This window comes from Crinia signifera, chromosome 8, assembly GCF_055691185.1.
Source record: "Crinia signifera chromosome 8, ASM5569118v1, whole genome shotgun sequence".
Classification (NCBI taxonomy): Eukaryota; Metazoa; Chordata; class Amphibia; order Anura; family Myobatrachidae; genus Crinia; species Crinia signifera.
In genome coordinates this window covers 156,480,960-156,501,703 of record NC_139224.1, presented here as the reverse complement: position 1 = coordinate 156,501,703, position 20,744 = coordinate 156,480,960, and the positions used below count along the sequence as shown (strand labels likewise).

At 48.8% G+C, this 20,744-nt stretch overlaps 1 long non-coding RNA gene across 1 annotated transcript in view; it reads right to left on the bottom strand.

Annotated features, from left to right (window-relative positions):
• Positions 1-20,744, bottom strand: part of LOC146027160 (uncharacterized) — a 96,750-nt gene that overhangs the window by 41,148 nt on the left and 34,858 nt on the right. Inside the window, exon 2 of the long non-coding RNA XR_014454705.1 lies at positions 2,203-2,277. This is a non-coding gene — a long non-coding RNA (uncharacterized LOC146027160). The remainder of the gene's footprint in view (positions 1-2,202; positions 2,278-20,744) is intronic.

Sequence of the window (20,744 nt, the reverse complement as noted above, 5' to 3'; positions counted from 1 at the left end):
AGGCACAGCTAATCCATAAAGGGACAACATATAGAAAAATGTACTTTAGGGGGATTATGCAAAAGCTTCTTAACCAAATTACAGTAAAATCATTCTTCAATAATTATTTTTAATAATTAAACATGTATGGATTATATGGACCTATTTAGGAGTTTAAAAATATTGTGAAAATGACAGCTATCGTCACATTTTCGTAAAGTTATAAACGGGTAGCTGGGCTCCGATTAGATCAACTGCTAACGGAATGGATTTCTGGAAGAAGCTAAATGAGTTTGAAAGGGGATCGATGTAGGATGGCTGATCGGAGGCATGTGTGTGAGAAGTATTGTGGATGTTATGAAGGTCCCTTAATCCACTGGGGCTTTTGTGATTAATATGTGTAAGGGGAGCGGTCATTGCCGGAATGCACTTCGCCCTGGAAGACCTCGGCCAACCACAACTGCAACCCATGGACCAGAGAGTGCTAACCAGGGGTTACCACATGCATACAACTTCCAAATGGCCACTAATGTGTTGGTTTCGACAGGAACATTTTGTAGGGAGGCCATGTACTTGGATATTATGGGTGAGCAGCTGCTCTATTCACAAAGAAGAATGCAGCGCAGCACTTAAGATGGTGTAAAGAGTGCAAACACTGGATAGTGGACCAATGGCAGCCAGTGTTATGAGTGACAAATCACTTTGAAGATCAGGAGGAGGTGTTTGACGATTACCAGAAGAGTGTACAGTTCCTACAGTATAGAATGGAGGTGGTGGGGTTATGCTGTGGGGCATAGGTCCACTAGTTATACTGCATGGTCACATTCAGTGCTATTTTTGTAAGAAAGTAGGTTCAGGAACTGTGGGTGGGGCAGAAGTGGGCAGAGCTACCAAGGCAGGGCATCAACTGTTGCATAAACTACTTTATTTATTTTTTAAACATAATGCCCTCAGCAGTGCCATATATACACATTATGCCACAAGTAATGCCATATATACACACACATGACACCTGTAGTGCCAGTTACACAATGCCCCAATACCCGCAGTAATGCCAGAAACGTAATGCCCCCAGCAGTGCCAGAAGAACAATGCCCCCCCCCCCCCCAAGCCACTGGTGCAAGTCTAAAAAAAAAAAAAACCTCAGCGGTACTGTGTGCGACCAAAAAATGGGTGTAGCCACATGGGGTGCGGCCAATGAAAATGGGGGTGTTATACACATATGCCCCCAATAGTGCCAGATACACATATGCTCCCACGGTGCCATGTATGCCCCCACAGTGCCAGAAACACATATGCCCCCAATGTGTAAGAATTTCCCAGCAGCAGTGCAACTCACTGCTGCTGCTGTTGGGGAGTGGACCCCCTGCTGTCTGTCTCCTCCGCCGCATCACGCGTCTGTCCTTCCCCTCACTGTGTCCCTGTGACTGGACCGTCAGCCAATCAAAGTTCGCGGGCCGGCTCCTGCTTGGCTGACAGCCCGTGAGCTCTGATTGACTGATGGCCCAGTCACAAGGACACAGTGTGCTCTCCTCCCATTCCCTCAAAAGGGAATCGGCAGCCGTCACTTCGCCCGGCAGAGGAGACAGACAGCAGGGCAGGTTGCAGAGGTCCCAGAAGCCGTTACTGATGATGTCATTTTGAAAAGAGCTTCAGTAATGGTGTTCCGGGGCTTTCTGGCCCACAAATATCCCTGGTCACATTACCTCTAAGTAGTATAGAGATGTTCTCTATAACTCTGTGCTCCCTACATTGCGGTAGTTCTACGACAATGCCACCTTTAAAGTTTCCATGGTGACGCTGGACTCATATACAGAAAATGCGATAACTCGCAAAGAACTGGCCAGCTCAGAATCCAGATTTTAACCCCACTGTGGGGTCGATCCTATTTGGTGCGGATGATTCGCGAGTGCGAATCATCACGACACTGGGCGTACTATACAGCGGGCTGAATTCGCTTAAAAGTGCTCGTACCTCCATCGGGTTATAAGCAATGGTAAGCGAATTCGGCCCAGCGAAGAGTGTGAGATCGGGCTGAATCGGGTGCCGTTGCCGACATTTACACAGATGAAAATGGCACCAAAATGGCACCTCGCACCCTTCGGACCTAATAGGATCGACCCATGAGTTTGAATTAAAGAGACAGGTGCGTTCTAGGCCGACTCGACCTTCTTCAATGTCACAGTTAGCAGCTGTACTAAAAGACAAAACGGCAAATCCTACCACCGGCTGTTGTCCAGGAACTTGTAGGCCGTGTGCAAAGAAGGGAGTCTGCAGTGGTGGCTGCACCTGGAGGACCTGCAAAATACATTCATCCATTTACCTTCAATGTCCAATAATTTTGTCTACACAGTCGCCCTCATTCTGGTCTGTGCGATCCCCCGTGTGTTCGCACGGTTGAGCAATGTTGAGCATCTGCGCATGTGCAGACACTTGGTGCGAGCGGGCATGGTGAACTGCCAGTTGGCTGTCCTGTTCGCACACGGTGCTATTTTACCTTGTGATGTGGCTCCCATGTACATCATATCGCAAGGTACAAAAAGTATGTGCAGCAGGTACTGTTATCATACCAACATGATCCATGCCAGGAGGGGCACAATGCTCTGCTCCTGGGCTTCCCTCGGAATGTTTGATTGACATCACCAGGTGGATGCGGATCGTACTGTCGACAGCACTTAGGGCAACAGTCATTAGGTTGACATGTGTCTAGGTCGACATGGTTTTTTTTTTTACCTGAATGTCGACATGGACACAGTTGGAAGTCAACCGCAGCCGCTCACTACGCTAGCGATGCTTTGGGCACACTATTTTATTCTCCAACCACGCCCTAGTGCAGGGCTGGGCAACACCGGCCCTCCAGATGTTGATGAACTACACATCCCAGCATGCCTTGCATCAGTTTCAGCATGGCCACATAGCCAAACTAATGCAAAGCATCCTGGGATGTGTAGTTCACTAACATCTGGAGGGCCGGTGTTGCCCAGCCCTGCCCTAGTGGATGGTAGGGCATGAAAAACGGCCTGTCGGCACATGTCGGCTCAAAAACAGTACAAATAACCATGTTGACCTTCCGACCTAACGATGTGTCCATACCCCCCCAACATTTCCTTCTCCAGTAGGGACACATTGTTCTGCTCCTGCACTTCCCTCCTAATGTATGATTGCCATCACCTGTGTTAAAGCACCTTTCTTATCAATTAACCTGTTCAACACAGATGGCGGTAATCCTACATTAAGAAGAAAGTGCAGGAGCAGAGCATTGTGTCCCTCCAGGAGAGGGTCATGTTGGGAGGTATGTGTGTCGACCTAAGTGCTGTCGACAATACAACCGTATCCCCACGCAGGTGATGATAATCATACATTTAGATGGAAGTCCAGAAACAGAGCATTGTGTCCCTCCTGGAGAGGGTCATTTTGGGGGTATGCTTTTGAGATCTAGTCCAAAATGCACGTATGGGCAGCAATAGTGCTTAGTATTAGCAGTAAGGTCATGAGTTTAAGTCCTTGGTCTATCGGTGACAAGTTTGTATGTTATCCCTGTGTTTGTGCCGGTTTCCATTGGGCACTACAGTTACCTCAGCGTTGCCTACCTGACACTCTCCATGAGGTAGAAAATACTCTGTTCCTGGTCTTCCCTGGTAATATATGGGACCAGCACCTGTGGTGAAACACCTTTCTTATCAATGACCTAGCTCCCCACAGGTGATGGCAATCATACATTACCAGGGAAGACCAGGAACAGAGCATGTTCTCCCTCATGGAGAGGGTCAGGTAGGAAACACTGAGGTAACTGTACAGCACAGCAGCAGTGTGGAGGCTCCCACATTGCAGCGTACACACCAAACCCACCCCCAGGTTACTCCTGTCCCTGCTCTCTTTAACCTTTGGTGCAAGTGACCTCCATAAATAAAGACACCAATCTGTACTTTTGTTACATATTATTTATATGGCACCCTCAGATTACAGGGAACCCCTCCCCCCTAATCACCGCTCTCATGTGACCCCTGTTCCCCAAGTCACCCCACTTATTTCTGTAAGCCAGCGCCAGTCACCCTGACCTCCATGAGCCAATTCTCCCACCAGCTTCTCCATTCCTGCTTCCACCATTAGTCTGACATTACACCAGTATGCTCTTACCTGGACAGCTGCTCAGTACTCTGCAGTGCTCTATCTGGCAGCACCAGTCAGTGTGCAGTGGTTGTATCTGATTTATCCAATCATCTCATGTGTTCCTGATCACTGGAAAGAGCTGACTCTCCCTGGGTCCTAGCTCCCGCTTTGTTCTTCCCTGGCAGTGAATGCAGTTACAGCAGTTTCCTAAATTACAGTCCAGGTTTTAAGGATATGTATCGATGCATGAGTCCAGATGATTAAATCAAATTGACCAAGGTACTAATTATGTCACCTGTGCTCAAGCATGGATATCCTCAAAATCTGAATAATGGGCCTGATTCAGACCTGCTATAAACACTCGCAGCCCAGCGAGCAGGTAGCCGCCCTCCCTGACAAACACACGCTCCCTGCACTTCCCCGCCACTGTGCACGGGTGCGAATGCATATGCAGTCGAGCACACAGGGGGGACATCATTCACCATCAAATTATTTTCGCCTGTTCGTAGCACTGAGTGAGCCAGGACTGCAAAGGCCGCGGGAAGAAGGAATCCACTGATGACATTAGCTGCCCTCCCTCTCGACGGCCAGGGTACATAAGCATTTTCTGGCCGTTCCAAATGCCCGCAGGGAACGTGGGACGCGTTAAGAAACCAAAAGGCCGGTTTCACACACTCCGGCTCCTGCCGGACGGTGAAATCCCGCACGGCCAGGGAGCCGTGCCGCACACAGTAGTTTATCATGGAGGGGATGGCCACAGCCCGGCAGCCGTCCCTTCCAGTGGCGGGATCCAGCTGCAGCCGTGCGGCCGGGCCGTGACCGTCCAGTGTGAATGGACACAATAGTGTCCATTCACAACTACTGTGTGCGGAACGGCTTCCTGGCCGTGCGGGATTTGACCGTCCAGCAGGAGCCGGAGTGTGTGAAACCGGCCAAAGGCTTCTATGCGGTTATTGCGACTAGAGCTGGCATAACTCCCTGTGGTGAAGCCCTCGCAGGGGGTCTTTATTGCATATCAAAATAACAGGGTTTTCACTGTATTTCCAGTTTAGTACATCCAGTGTGTGGTACTATAAGTCTCAGCAAGGCAGCACCACACATTACATAGGGAGTGCAGTATAGGGCCTCTCCCTATATCTCCTGTGTGTATACTGCTTCCCCTGCATCTCTCCAGCCACCATATAACAGTAAGGGCCTGATTCATGTTTGTGATACCCCTTTCAGATCACAGTGCCGGGTCGGACCTGGGATCTTGATCTCTGGTCCAACCCAGAACCAACCCGGGTCCAATGCTTTCACATTAAAGCCAGGTCCACCCATTATAAAATGGGCGACCCTGGTTGTAAACTTTGGTGCTCTTACACCACACCTCAGTCTGGGTCATCACTTCGTTAAACCAGTAATTACCGGGGTCCGAGGTGCGATGTGAAAGGGGTGTACAGAAAGCAAAAACATAAAGTAACTCTGTGTCTGGAAGAAACCATGCTGCCCTGCAGGGGGAGCAAGTACATTTATATTTGTTCTGTGCAGGGTAAATACTGGCTAGTTTTGCATGCAGCACAGAAATGTTAGACAGCTTTATCTCTCTGCACAACACACCTTCCCCACCTGTAGTGCATCATGGGTTTGCCCAGTTGCTTGCTAACAAACATGAATCAGGCCCATAAGTCTCATACACACTATTCAGATCTGATATACAAATTTTTCTGAAAATGGACAAAACCATGTGCACTGCAGGTGGGGCAGATGTAACATGTGATGCAGGCACATGGCAGCAAGGATGGTAACGTCCCATTCCAATGCAGCCTATTTACTCCTATATACTCCAGTCTCACTTTATTTCAGTCTGTTACCAGGGGATACGGATGATAGGTCAACAGTCAATATTTCCACAGTAATTTGACTGTTGTCCTAGATACTGTAGACCCTTTGAGCCACACCCGTTACCAGCATGTCATTGGTTCCCGGTCCTGTGCCCACAACACATGCCGATCCCTGACAGAAGCGGGGTAGGTCTTCTCTAGGTGACCGCTTTACCATAGAGATGTTTTATGTCTTCATACAGAAAAACCAGGACTGTCGCACCACAACAGCTACTGAGACAATAATGCAAGATACCAGAAAAATTCCGGAACCTTTATTAGTTACATCACTAACAAATAACTGAAGAACACTCATTTATTAACTGAAGAATACTCATAACTATAGAGTTACATAGAAATATTACGCTGATTGGTACAAATTACTTTATGAAAGATATATATTTGCCCTGTCAGGAATAGAACAACAGATAACGTTAGACATGACACACAGATGCTGAAACACTGAATACACAACTTGCAGTGCCCACACAATTACAGTATACACCAATTCCATGCACCATCATTGTCTGTATAAATATACATAAAAACTTCTGTATCCACTGCATCATTCTGTGCACTAATGTCCCACCAATCAGATTCCTCTCCCTGACTGCTCCAGGCTATCCACACAAAAAAATGTACATAATCCCCTTCCCATACACCTAATACAGCATACAGGGGCTCAGTGAAGGTGGCAGTGTAGGTGTGTAAGTGTCTGATCGGGATGCGGTCATCTATTAGAATGAACTTAGGTCTACAGTCATTAGGTCGACCCCACTAGGTCGACTGGCAGGAAGGTCGACCTGACTTAAGGTCGACATGGGCCAAGGTCGACATGACTTAAGGTCGAATTTGCATAAAGGTCGACATGAGGAAGGTCGACTGGTCATAAGGTCGACATGGGTTTTTCACTGTTTTTTGAGCCGACATGTGCCGACAGGCGGTATTTCATGCCCTACCATCCACTAGGGCGTGGTGGGAGAATAAAATAGTGTGCCGAGCGCAGCGAGGCACCGTGCCCGAAGCATTGCGAGTGAAGCGAGCGATGCGAGGGTCCGATTCTCATTGCCAACTGTGTCCATGTCGACTGTGTCGACATTCGGATAAAAAAACAGTGAAAAACCCATGTCGACCTTATGACCAGTCGACCTTCCTCATGTCGACCTTTATGCAAATTCGACCTTAAGTCATGTCGACCTTGGCCCATGTCGACCTTAAGTCAGGTCGACCTTCCTGCCAGTCGACCTAGTGGGGTCGACCTAATGACTGTAGACCTAAATGCAGTCTGACGAATGATCCCATTCCGTCTGATCAGGTCACACACAGAATAAAAGGACAGCTGTCCTGCCTCATAATCCAGATACACCCTCACTCTATCATAGGGAATACTGCCAGGTAATGGGATCATCTCACTGTCATATACCACTGAATACTCATGATAAGTCCTATCCACACACCAAGATGTGTTATTATATCCAATTAGTGACTCATCCCCTCTCCTGTCTATACTAGAATAACACACCCCCACACACCAGGTGTCTGACTTACTGTCATCCACATCCCAGTAATGTCGCCCTGAGGAGAATCCCCTGGTGCTTAACACCTGAGGCTCATCCTGGAATCTCTCTGGTGTCTCTGGCTGACTCTGTTTTATTAAAGACCTGGCTGCAGTTTTCATGTCACCTGATATAATTATATGGTACTTGTTTCCTAGCACGGCCACAACGATCATGATCGTGGGCATCGTGAGGAAAAATCGCGGCCATCGCAAGCACTAAAAAATCGGGTGCGATGGCCGCGACGCGATGCCCGCGATTTCCCCATAGGGAACAATGTTAAATGCCTCAATTTAGCCACGATGCCCCCGATTTCCCATAGGAAACAATGTTAAATGGGTCAATTTACCCAAATCATCATAGGGAACAATGTTAAATGGGCCATAAACCCCCCAAAACACCCCTGAACAGTGAAATGTCCCCCCAAAAGTACTTTACGCCACCCCACGATCAACGCGAACCCGAAGCGTGGCGAGCGCAGCGAGCCCGCGAGGGGCGGTGGTACGCGTCCTCCGACCTTTTCATACCCCCACTATCCACGCCGGCGTGGAGTTGAGAATAGAATAGTGTGGCGAGCGCAGCGAGCCACCGAGCCCGAAGCGCGGCGAGCCCCGCGAGGGGACGCGGATACCTGTGAAGCCCGCGAAGGGACGCGTTTACCTGTGAAGGTATCCGCGTCCCCTCGCGGGGCTCGCTGCGCTCGCCACGCTTCGGGCGCGGTGGCTCGCTGCGCTCGCCACACTATTCTATTCTCAACTCCACGCCGACATGGATAGTGGGGGTATGAAAAGGTCGGAGGACGCGTACCGCCGCCCCTCGCAGGCTCGCTGCGCTCGCCACGCTTCGGGTTCGCGTTGATCGTGGGGTGGCGTAAAGTACTTTTGGGGGGACATTTCACTGTTCTGGGGTGTTTTTGGGGCTTTCTGGCCCATTTACCATTGTTCCCTATGATGATTTGGTGAAATTGAGGTATTTAACATTGTTCCCTATGACAAATCGGGGGCATCGCGGGTACATTGAGCCATTTAACATTGTTTCCTATGGGGAAATCGTGGGCATCGCGTCTGGACCATTTAAGCCTTTTTTAGCCACATACGACGCGACCGACGCGATTTTGACTTTTTTCAATGCATTTCAATGGGAAAATCGGGGGCATCGCGTCGGTCGCGTCGTATACCACTAATAATGACACCCGATGCCCGCGATTGTGGCCGTGCTAGGAAACAAGTACCAATTATATTTTTACCCGCTGTGTGATATGTGATATGTCTGCTGGTGTCTGCACATAGAAACATACATTTATTCCTGTTATTATATCAGATAATGTTTGTAAATCCCTGAGATAAGGCCTACATCCAGGTCTCCTACTTGGCCATGCTCAGCCTCCTCTAAATCCCCCTTCTCAATGCCCTCCTTCTCGTTCTCCTCTATGTCTCCCTCCACCACCATCTCCTCCTCTCTCTCTTCACTAGCCTGTTTTTGGACAATAGTGATTGGATCAGTCATGGAACATGGCTCCTCTGTATCATACAAGTCACCAGTGTCTGGTTCCTGTAAGACAGTCACTGGGTCAGACATGTTACCCAGCTCCTCAATCTGACACATCTTCCTGGCAATCTCATCCTTCTTCATTTCCAGCTGCTGAATCAGATCGGAGACTGAGAGTGAAGCACTCTGTTCCTGCTTAGAGATCTCATTCAGCACTCTCTTCTCTAGGTCCTCCAGCTGTTGCCTGATGTCTCTAAACAGGGCAGTAATTGTCTCTGTTGAACCAGCTGCTTTTTTCTGAGCTTCACCCCTGCGTTTCTGCAGACTCTGGATACTTTTCTCAGTCTCGTCTCTATTTGTGGTCAGTTTCTGCAGAACATTTCTCAGTTTCTCCTTCTTCTTCTCAGAGGCCTCACCCAGCATCTCCACCATGTGCCCCCGATGCTCTCCGGCCAAACTGCAGGACACACAGATACAGACATTGTCCTCAGTGCAGAAATACTTCAAGATCTCTTTGTGCAGGGAACATGTTCTTTTCTCCAAGGAAGTGGTGGGATCAACCAAGACATGTTCTGCTGACTTGTTGTGTGTCCTCCAATGTATATCACAGAGAGAAGCTTCACACTTCAGACAGACTTTAAGAACAGGTACTTGAGAGTGGACACAATAAGTGCAGAACATCCCAGTTCCCTCCTCTGGAATAGAGCGTACACGTTCTGCTATATTGCAGAGCTTTCTGTTTATCTCTAGTGCAGGACGATCCAGATACTCTGCTCTGCATTCTGGACAGGTAAATACTGTAGTCCCTTCCTGTGTATCCAGCACACGATCAATACAGGCCCGGCAGAAGTTGTGTCCACATCTCAGGGTGACAGGATCTGTATAAATGTTCAGGCAGATAGAACAGTCCAGCTCCCGTCTCAGATCAGCAGACGCCATAGCTGGTAGCAGAAGAGAGAAATGAAAGTGAAAGTTTCTGACTCTCAGATATCAGTGGGCTGGACTCATATTCTCCACACAGGGTGGGGCTGAGCTTATATTTCAGCTAGGGATGGCCATCGTTGCAATTGCCATCGATGGATGCCATCGATGGCAATTCTGCAACTGGCCATCTATAATGCTAAACTATGCAATGGCTGACCATCGATATTTTTACATATTGATGGTCAGCCATTGTGTTTGATTGCTTGCCCAGTGGGCCAATCAAAACACAGGGGCGGGGCTTCGGGGGTGTCGGGGGGCGAAGTTATGCTCTGTGTCCCGGCACTTTGAAAAAAAAAAAAAGCAAAACATCGTTTTGCTGTTCCATCGATGGAGGGAAACCATCTGGTTCTCCCCCATCGATGGCAAAAGTATTCGACATCGGGCATGAACCATCAATGATTTTGAATCATCGATGCTCGATGGCCATCCCTAATTTCAGCTAATACTCATAGGTACAAGACAGTATTATGGACACAGCTAATCCATAAAGGAACAACATGCTAAAATATATTTGTTTGTTGGGAGGCTTGCCACCTAGCATCAGCACTGTAGGTTAGGTGCAAGTCTCCCAACAGAAAGTAGGGGCAAACACAGAGTTTTTGTAAGGGGGTTACCTCCCACAATCCAAAAATATACTGGTAGGCCAATTGGTTCTCAACAAGCACTGCAGAATATGTGTGCACTATATAAAACACTGGTAATAAATAAATAATACTCCGAAAACAACTGAGATGACAGCCAGTGTGGTGCCGTCAAGAGAATTCTGTATGGTAGCAGTGGTGTAGTTAGGTGCCATGGCGCCCGGAGCAAGGGCATGTTTTGCGCCCCCCCTCCCCCCCAATATGTCATAGGTGAGGCTCCTGCGCAGTGAAAAGTTGGCACAGACCAACATTATACCACACACCGTAAAGCCCATTGCACATTTTAGTGAACTTTGTAATTCCAATTACACATAAGCCCACACATGATGCCCATGACATACTATATAACACTCCGCAATGCCCATGACATACTATATAACACTCCGCAATGCCCATGACATACTATATAACACACCGCAATGCCCATGACATACTATATAACACTACGCAATGCCCATGACATACTATATAACACACCGCAATGCCCATGACATACTATATAACACTACGCAATGCCCATGACATACTATATAACACACCGCAATGCCCATGACATACTATATAACACTACGCAATGCCCATGACATACTAGATAACACTCTGCAATGCCCATGACATACTATATAACACTACGCAATGCCCATGACATACTATATAACACTCCGCAATGCCCATGATATACTATATAACACACCGCAATGCCCATGACATACTATATAACACTCCGCAATGCCCATGACATACTATATAACACACCGCAATGCCCATGACATACTATATAACACTCCGCAATGCCCATGACATACTATATAACACACCGCAATGCCCATGACATACTAGATAACACTCTGCAATGCCCATGACATACTATATAACACTCCGCAATGCCCATTGCATACTATATAACACTCCGCAATGCCCATTACACATTTGACACATAAGTGCCACTTACCTAGATGCTCAATGCCAGGGGCTTCATGCTCAATGCCAAGGGGCTTCATGCTCGATGCCAAGGGGGACTGAATTTGCTCGTTGCCCAGGGGTGCAGAACTGTGCAGCAGCCCGCTCCCGGCCGCTGTGCAGCAAGGTGGGAGGATGGGTGCAGCAGGGTAGTAGGGTCTGTGGGTGGGTGCAGCAGGCTGGGAGGGTTGGTTGGTGCCGCAGGGTGAGTGGGTGCAGCAGGGTGGGATGGTTGGTGGGTGCAGCAGGGTGGGTGGGTGTGTGCTTGCAGCAGGGTGGGTGGGTTAGTGCAGCAGGGTGGGTGGGTGCAGCAGGGTGGGCGGGTTGGTGCCGCAGGGTGGGTGGGTGCAGCAGGGTGGGACGGTTGGTGGGTGGGTGCAGCAGGGTGGGTGGGTGTGTGCTTGCAGCAGGGTGGGTGGGTTTGTGCAGCAGGGTGGGTGGGTGTCTGCTTGCAGCAGGATGGGTGAGTTTGTGCAGCAGGGTGGGTGGTTGCAGCAGGGTGGGTGGGTGGGTTTGTGGAGCATTTGGGTTTGTGCAGCAGGGTGGGTGGGTTTGTGCAGCAGGGTGGGTTTGTGCAGCTGGGTGGGTGTTTGGTTGCAGCAGGGTGGGTGGGTTTGTGCAGCAGGGTGGGTGGGTGCGCGGGTGATGCAGGGTGGATGCAGCAGGGTGGGAGGGTGCACCTTACCTCACCCCTCCCCCTGCTGTGCTGTGCTGCGTCGCGTCCACCCCTCCCTCCCCTCCTCCTGGCTCCCCGCTGTGTCCGGGAGAGAGACGCGCACTGCTGCTATGTAAAATTCATATCTCCCGCTGGACCGCTAGCCAATAGGCGCTCGCGGTCCAGCAGCCACCAGTTGATTGGCTTTTGGACCGCAAGCGCCCATTGGCTAGCGGTCCAGCGTGCGGGAGACGTGTTGTGAATTTTACATAGCCGCCACAGCAGCACGTCTCTCGCGGGGGAGCGGGCGGGCGAGCTGGCAGTGCCGGCACAGCTCCGGCGCCAGGCTAGCTTCCTGCGCCCGGAGCGTGTGCTCCGCCGGCTCCGGGCTCGCTACGCCTCTGTATGGTAGATGTAAATTGGCGACTCTCACATGCTCCAAATGATGGGGTGTTCCTGGTATGCAGCGGTTAGTGCCTACCAAACGTTGTCCATGAAAGGACAACTGATGATAGTTGACCCAGCGTCCGGGTAGCCCCACAGGAGAGCTACTACAACACAAATACCTCACGGTAATACACAAGTTAATACTAATCTCACAGATCTTTCAACACATATTGATGAAGAGGGAAGGTCCATCATTAGGTCAAGATTTGTTAAAACTTCTACAAGCATGGTCATAAGAGAGACGTCCTACTACGAGCTATATTGAAGATGGTACTTGGTGGTGTCGCATTCCCATGGAAATGATGGGGGTGCCGGGGGCGGGCAGCTGATGTCAGCAGATGCAGACGGCATTTAAATGTCTTGCAAAGCTGAGAAATTTGCAGCTTTGCAAGTCAACCAGAAAAAGGTCCCATATTCCCAACATCTCCAGCTACTGTTGAAGTAATTGTGATGAGGAAGGTTCATTCCTACACACTCTATGGCCTTCTCCAACTATAAAAGTGTTTTGGAGCTAGGTCAGTGCAATGTTGTCTAGTATACTAGGTAGGCCTGCCTCTGTCCAGTGATACTTCTGTGGCGATACTTTGTGCCCCGGTTACTGTATATCTGTTAGTCAGTTTATAGTCCATGTATGCAATGCAGACAAATCTTTGATTGACAAAAATTGGAAATGTTTGGTGGTTCCTTCACTGAATGTCCTGCATGCTCGTATCATTTGTGGCTTCCATGAATTACATGATTACATCTCCTGACTGCAAAATAACGCCGTGAACACTTCTCACAACATATGGTTCTCAATCTTCCCCCCTCCCCCCGGCCTGTTAGTATTTCCTTATTTTTTTACTTTTTTATTTTTATTATTTTTCAATATATGAGACCAGGTGGCCCTGTGGTTTTTGTGTCACCAAGGGACCTTTAGCTGGGTTTTTGTCTGTTTGTCTTTAAAAAAGTTTTTATTACTTATGTTCTCTGTACCAGGCGTCTACTGTTTTTGTAAATGCTGTATCTTTATAGTATTGTGGGCCTGATTCAGTACCGCTTAGCAAGCAGCTTAATCCAACCCGTCGCACATCCGAATGCCCAAACTGCCCCCCCCCCTGCCACTGAATCTCCGCGGTAACATGCCTGGGGATGTACAGTATGCGACCACATCCCCTCTCATGCAGCCAAAGGGGAGAGAAATCATTCGATGGTCACCGATCATCGAATGATTTCTCTCTCCATCAGAAATAAGTCAGTCTAAACTGACTTTTATTTCCGACGGAGTCCGATGAAGAGGGGGCGGGCGCTAACGTCATGTGATATCAGCCGCCTGCCCCCAGCAGGCAATGGTCCGCCTGCATCCCCAGGGGAACACCTTTTGTTTTCATGGGGACGCCTGTTTTTTAATTTCCAAAAATGTATTAATAATAATACATTTAAAAAATGAATGCCTTTTTTTTAAATGTAATGGAATAATATAACAATAATAATAATAATAATAATAGTAATAATAATAATAATAATAATAATAATAATAAAACTGCACGTGACACGTGACCCTCTGTCGCAGGTGGCAGAACAGCTCATTAATCCCTTTGGAGAAGACGATGATGACTTTGAAACCAACAGACTGATTGATAGGAATCTGCAAGTAAGAACATTAATGAATCGCAAAAATGTGACAGGAAATCAGGAGGGGTAAATTTACTAAGGTGAGAGTTTTTAGAAGTGAGATGTTGCCCCTAGCAACCAATCAGATTCTAGATATTATCCAAAAGGCGCTGGAAACATGGTAAGTAGGTAAGTACAGGGGCGGATTGGGAAATAAAACCAGCCCGGGAAATATCTCGCAGCAGCCCTAAACGGGGGGGTGGGGGGTGGTGGGGGTGATGTTGCGCGCCGCAGGCGTGCCCAAATTTTTTGGGGGCGTGGCCTATTGGTGTGGGCGTGGCCTATTTCACCATGCCCCATTTTTGCATATACATATACATTATACATATGCCGCACACCGTGATGCCCATTATACATATGCCGCACACCCTGATGCCATTATACATATGCCGCACACCGTGATGCCCATTATACATATGCCGCACACCCTGATGCCCATTATACATATGCTACACACCGTGATGCCCATTATACATATGCCGCACACCGTGATGCCCATTATACATATGCCACACACCCTGATGCCCATTATACATATGCCACACACCCTGATGCCCATTATACATATACCACACAGTGTGATGCTCCATTATACATATGCCGCACACCGTGATGCCCATTATACATATGCCACACACCCTGATGCCCATTATACATATGCCACACACCCTGATGCCCATTATACATATACCACACAGTGTGATGCTCCATTATACATATGCCGCACACCGTGATGCCCATTATACATATGCCACACACCGTGATGCCCATTATACATATGCCGCACACCGTGATGCCCATTATACATATGCCGCACACCGTGATGCCCATTATACATATGCCGCACACCGTGATGCCCATTATACATATGCCGCACACCGTGATGCCCATTATACATATGCCACACCGTGATACTCCATTATACATATGCCACACACCGTGATGCCCATTATACATATGTCACACACCGTGATGCTCCATTATACATATGCCGCACACCCTGATGCCCATTATACATATGCCGCACACCGTTATGCCCATTATACATATGCCGCACACCGTGATGCCCATTATACATATGCCGCACACCCTGATGCCATTATACATATGCCGCACACCGTGATGCCCATTATACATATGCCGCACACCCTGATGCCCATTATACATATGCCACACCGTGATACTCCATTATACATATGCCACACACCGTGATGCCCATTATACATATGTCACACACCGTGATGCTCCATTATACATATGCCGCACATCCTGATGCCCATTATACATATGTCACACACCGTGATGCCCATTATACATATGCCACACACCGTGATGCCCATTATACATATGTCACACACCGTGATGCTCCATTATAATATGCCGCACACCCTGATGCCATTATACATATGCCGCACACCGTGATGCCCATTATACATATGTCGCACACCGTGATGCCCATTATACATATGCCACACCGTGATACTCCATTATACATATGCCACACACCGTGATGCCCATTATACATATGTCACACACCGTGATGCTCCATTATACATATGCTGCTCACCGTGATGCCCATTATACATATGTCACACACCGTGATGCTCCATTATAATATGCCGCACACCCTGATGCCATTATACATATGCCGCACACCGTGATGCCCATTATACATATGCCGCACACTGTGATGCCCATTATACATATGCCACACCGTGATACTCCATTATACATATGCCACACACCGTGATGCCCATTATACATATGTCACACACCGTGATGCTCCATTATACATATGCTGCTCACCGTGATGCCCATTATACATATGTCACACACCGTGATGCTCCATTATACATATGCCACACACCGTGATGCCCATTATACATATGCCACACCGTGATACTCCATTATACATATGCCACACACCGTGATGCCCATTATACATATGTCACACACCGTGATGCTCCATTATACATATGCCGCACACCCTGATGCCCATTATACATATGTCACACACCGTGATGCCCATTATACATATGCCACACACCGTGATGCCCATTATACATATGTCACACACCGTGATGCTCCATTATAATATGCCGCACACCCTGATGCCATTATACATATGCCGCACACCGTGATGCCCATTATACATATGCCGCACACCGTGATGCCCATTATACATATGCCACACCGTGATACTCCATTATACATATGCCACACACCGTGATGCCCATTATACATATGTCACACACCGTGATGCTCCATTATACATATGCTGCTCACCGTGATGCCCATTATACATATGTCACACACCGTGATGCTCCATTATAATATGCCGCACACCCTGATGCCATTATACATATGCCGCACACCGTGATGCCCATTATACATATGCCGCACACTGTGATGCCCATTATACATATGCCACACCGTGATACTCCATTATACATATGTCACACACCGTGATGCTCCATTATAATATGCCGCACACCCTGATGCCATTATACATATGCCGCACACCGTGATGCCCATTATACATATGCCGCACACTGTGATGCCCATTATACATATGCCACACCGTGATACTCCATTATACATATGCCACACACCGTGATGCCCATTATACATATGTCACACACCGTGATGCTCCATTATACATATGCTGCTCACCGTGATGCCCATTATACATATGTCACACACCGTGATGCTCCATTATACATATGCCACACACCGTGATGCCCATTATACATATGCCACACACCCTGATGCCCATTATACATATGCCACACACCCTGATGCCCATTATACATATACCACACAGTGTGATGCTCCATTATACATATGCCGCACACCGTGATGCCCATTATACATATGCCACACACCGTGATGCCCATTATACATATGCCACACACCGTGATGCCCATTATACATATGTCACACACCGTGATGCTCCATTATACATATGCCGCACACCGTGATGCCCATTATACATATGCCGCACACCGTGATGCCCATTATACATATGCCACACACCGTGATGCCCATTATACATATGCCACACACCGTGATGCCCATTATACATATGCCGCACACCGTGATGCCCCTTATACATATACCGCACACTCTGATTCCCATTATACATATGCCGCACACCGTGATGCCCATTATACATATGCCACACACCGTGATGGGTTGCCAGCCAATAGCAGCACACATTTACATGCCAACCCCCCCTCCCTGCACATATGAACATGTCACCCCCCCCCCACACACACACACACACACACACATATTAACATGTTACACAGTACACACACCCCTCCCAAGCACATTAACATATAATGCCCATCCCCAGCCCACATTACATACCTGGCTGGCTTGCTGTAGAACTGCTCCTGGCTCTGCCCATGCCTGGCTGGCTCTTCCAGTGTATGGCTGTGGCTGCCAGGCTGCTGCTGCTGCTATAGGGTGGATAGTAGAAGGGTGGGCGGCGCTGCACACTACTCATTAATTCTGCCGCCCATCCTGTTTTGAAAACTTGCGCTGCCTGCTGGGGAGGGATCAATTCAACAGCATCGCTGATGCTCAGAGGGGCCGCGGGAGCTGCTGCGTGCGGCCGCGCATGCGCACCAGCGCTCCCGCGGCCATCTTAGTTGTAGGCACGGGATGCACGGGATGAGGCTGGCCGCGGCCATCTTAGTTGTGGGCAAAAGTGCTGTGGTCGCGGCCGCTAACCGTGGGGATAGCGGTCGGGTGGTCCGCGGCCCAGCCAGGGGGGACGAGCGGCCGCTACATGGCTGAAATGGGCCGGCCCACCGGGAAATAGCCCGGTTTCCCGGTGGGCCAATCCGCCCATGGGTAAGTATCTGATTGGTTGCAACATCTCTCACTTCTAAAATCTCTCATCTTAGTAAATGTGCCCCAGAGTATCTGTGGGTGGGGGGGGGGGGGGGACTATTCATGAAGCCGTAAGTAACCACAAGTAACTGAACACAGGGCTTTTTACTAATTTGTTCTATTCAGGAAGTGGGTTACCGTGGAGATGGTACTAACTTCTACAGCGCCGGTCCACTCCATATTCCATACTGCTGCAGCTGGCAAGATGGGTAGGTAGTCACCTAAGGCGGGTGGGTATAAATGTACAAACTGCACCATTTCAGCCCCATCTCCTGCCCCAGGACCCATGGATAGTTGCATTTCCAATTATGGGGGTGGGGCAGTGGTCGAAGTGGGCCGGTATACAACGGTATGGTATACTGGCACTTCTCCACTGTGAGACTTTTTTTTTAAGTAATAGGAGTGTGCAGACTAGTGTCTGCACACTGCTATTACTATATGTAGCGTCGTGGGGTGTGTGGCCAAGACCGGCATGCAGTAGGAGCGTCCCGCAGCGGCCCTGCAGCATCGTGTGTGAGCTGCCATCATCCCTCCCTCCGTCTGCCTGTCAGGCTCCACTCCCGTCCTCCCAAAGGCCCGGACCACACGGCGCACCGGATCTGGCTCTCCTGACCCCGCTGCAGCGTCTCAACAAGACACAACTGCTCTCCCAGGACAGTGCTGTCCACAACAAGCTCAGTGAGCCGCCATTTTGGGCCTTCCACCGGACACTGGGCCTTATTTTGGTTCATTCTTTCTGACAAAATCCTTCTTAGATGGACAAAACCATGTGCAGTGCAGGTGGGGCTGATGTAACATGTGCAGAGAGAATTAGATTTGGGTGGGGTTTTACTTCAAAGTGAGATCTATATTGCAGTGTAAAAATAAAGCAGTCAGTATTTACCCTGCACAGAAACAAAATAACTCACCCAAATGTAATTCTCTCTGCACATGTTACATCTGCCCCCCTGCAGTGCACATGGTTTTGTCCATCTAAGAAGGATTTTGTCAGAAAGAATGAACCAAAATAAGGCCCACTATTACTAAGGTACCTGTGTACTACTAGGGGAGGTCCTGATACCACCAGTCTCCCAGGGACAGTATATAAGTCTGAAACCCGCATGACCAGGTCCACAGCAGTGGCTGTATGCTGCATGATGTATGCTCTCCCTGGCGCTGTCCCTCTTTTTCTTATTCTCCTTGTCGCTGTCCCTCCTCTCTCACTCTCCATTGCTGTCCCTCTTTCACTCTCTCCCCATCGCTGTCTCCCTCTCTCCCCATCATTGTCCGTCATTCTCTCTCCCCATTGCTGTCACCTCACCCCATCGCTGTCCCTCCTATCTCTTCCCGCCGCTCTCACCTTCCCCATTGCTGGACCTCCCTCTCTCCCCATCCCTATCCCTCCTTCTTTCTCTTCCTGATGCTGTCTCTCCTTCTTTAGCTCCCCGACATTGTCCCTGGGTGGGGCACTTTAAGTATTTTGCTACGGAGCCCATGTTCTAGTTACACCCTGGTGGTAGCTTCAGCTGTGTTTTAGCAGCAGTAAGCACCAAAGAAGTGGCAGCTCGGCACAGCGGCCTGTGATGTCCACATTCTCATGGCTCTGCCCCTTATACACTACAGGACAAGCCCCTTTTTGAGTGGCCACGCCCCTTTATAGGTGACCACGCAACCTTGCCCCGAGCGCACCTGCACCTTCGGCGCGCGCATAATTACATCCTTATTTTTTGCATACCCCCACTTCTAAATTTCCACTTCAAGCACTGGGGTGGGGCCTAATGATGTGACCTGTGTCCTGAGAGTGGGGGCAGTAGGACTGTCCATATTACATGTGTTCCTGGAATGAGTGGATACTGGGACTGTCTGTATTACAAGTCATGATAATGAGTGGACATCTAGATAGTCTGTAGCACATGTGTAATTAGAGAGGGGATGCTGAGACCAGGAACGATAATGTATAGTCACACTGGGCAGCTGCCAACGGCCCCCCGATTTTAGGGGCCTTACTTGAGCAGGGGTGAGCTTGTGTATCCAGAACCTCTTTTGGGAGGCTGGTAGAGAATGCTGTCAGTCCAACCATTGTGAGTGTGAATTGCACATACTCAGAACCTCTCACTCTGCTGCCAGACAGTGAATGGCTGTCAGCATGCTGATTGGTGGATGGCTAGCACTATCTACCAATCAGAGTGCAGCATTCTCTACCTGCCTCTCATCCTGCTGCCAGACAGTGAGAGGCTATCAGCATGCTGATTGGTGGATGGCTGGACCTATCACGGTGCTGATAGCCAGTCACTGTTCGGAAGCATTAGGAGAGAAGGTGCAGGACTGCAGGAGGGGTAATTTATGGTGTTTTATGTATTTCCATGAAAACGTTTGTAGGGACCCCAGTACATATCTTTGCACAGAGTCTTCAATGCTGATAAGACGGCCCTGATTGAGACTGTCTGTATTACATGAATCCTGAAAGTGAGGGGACATGGTTACTGTAACAGGAGGTTAGTGTACTATTGGAATACAATAGATACATCAT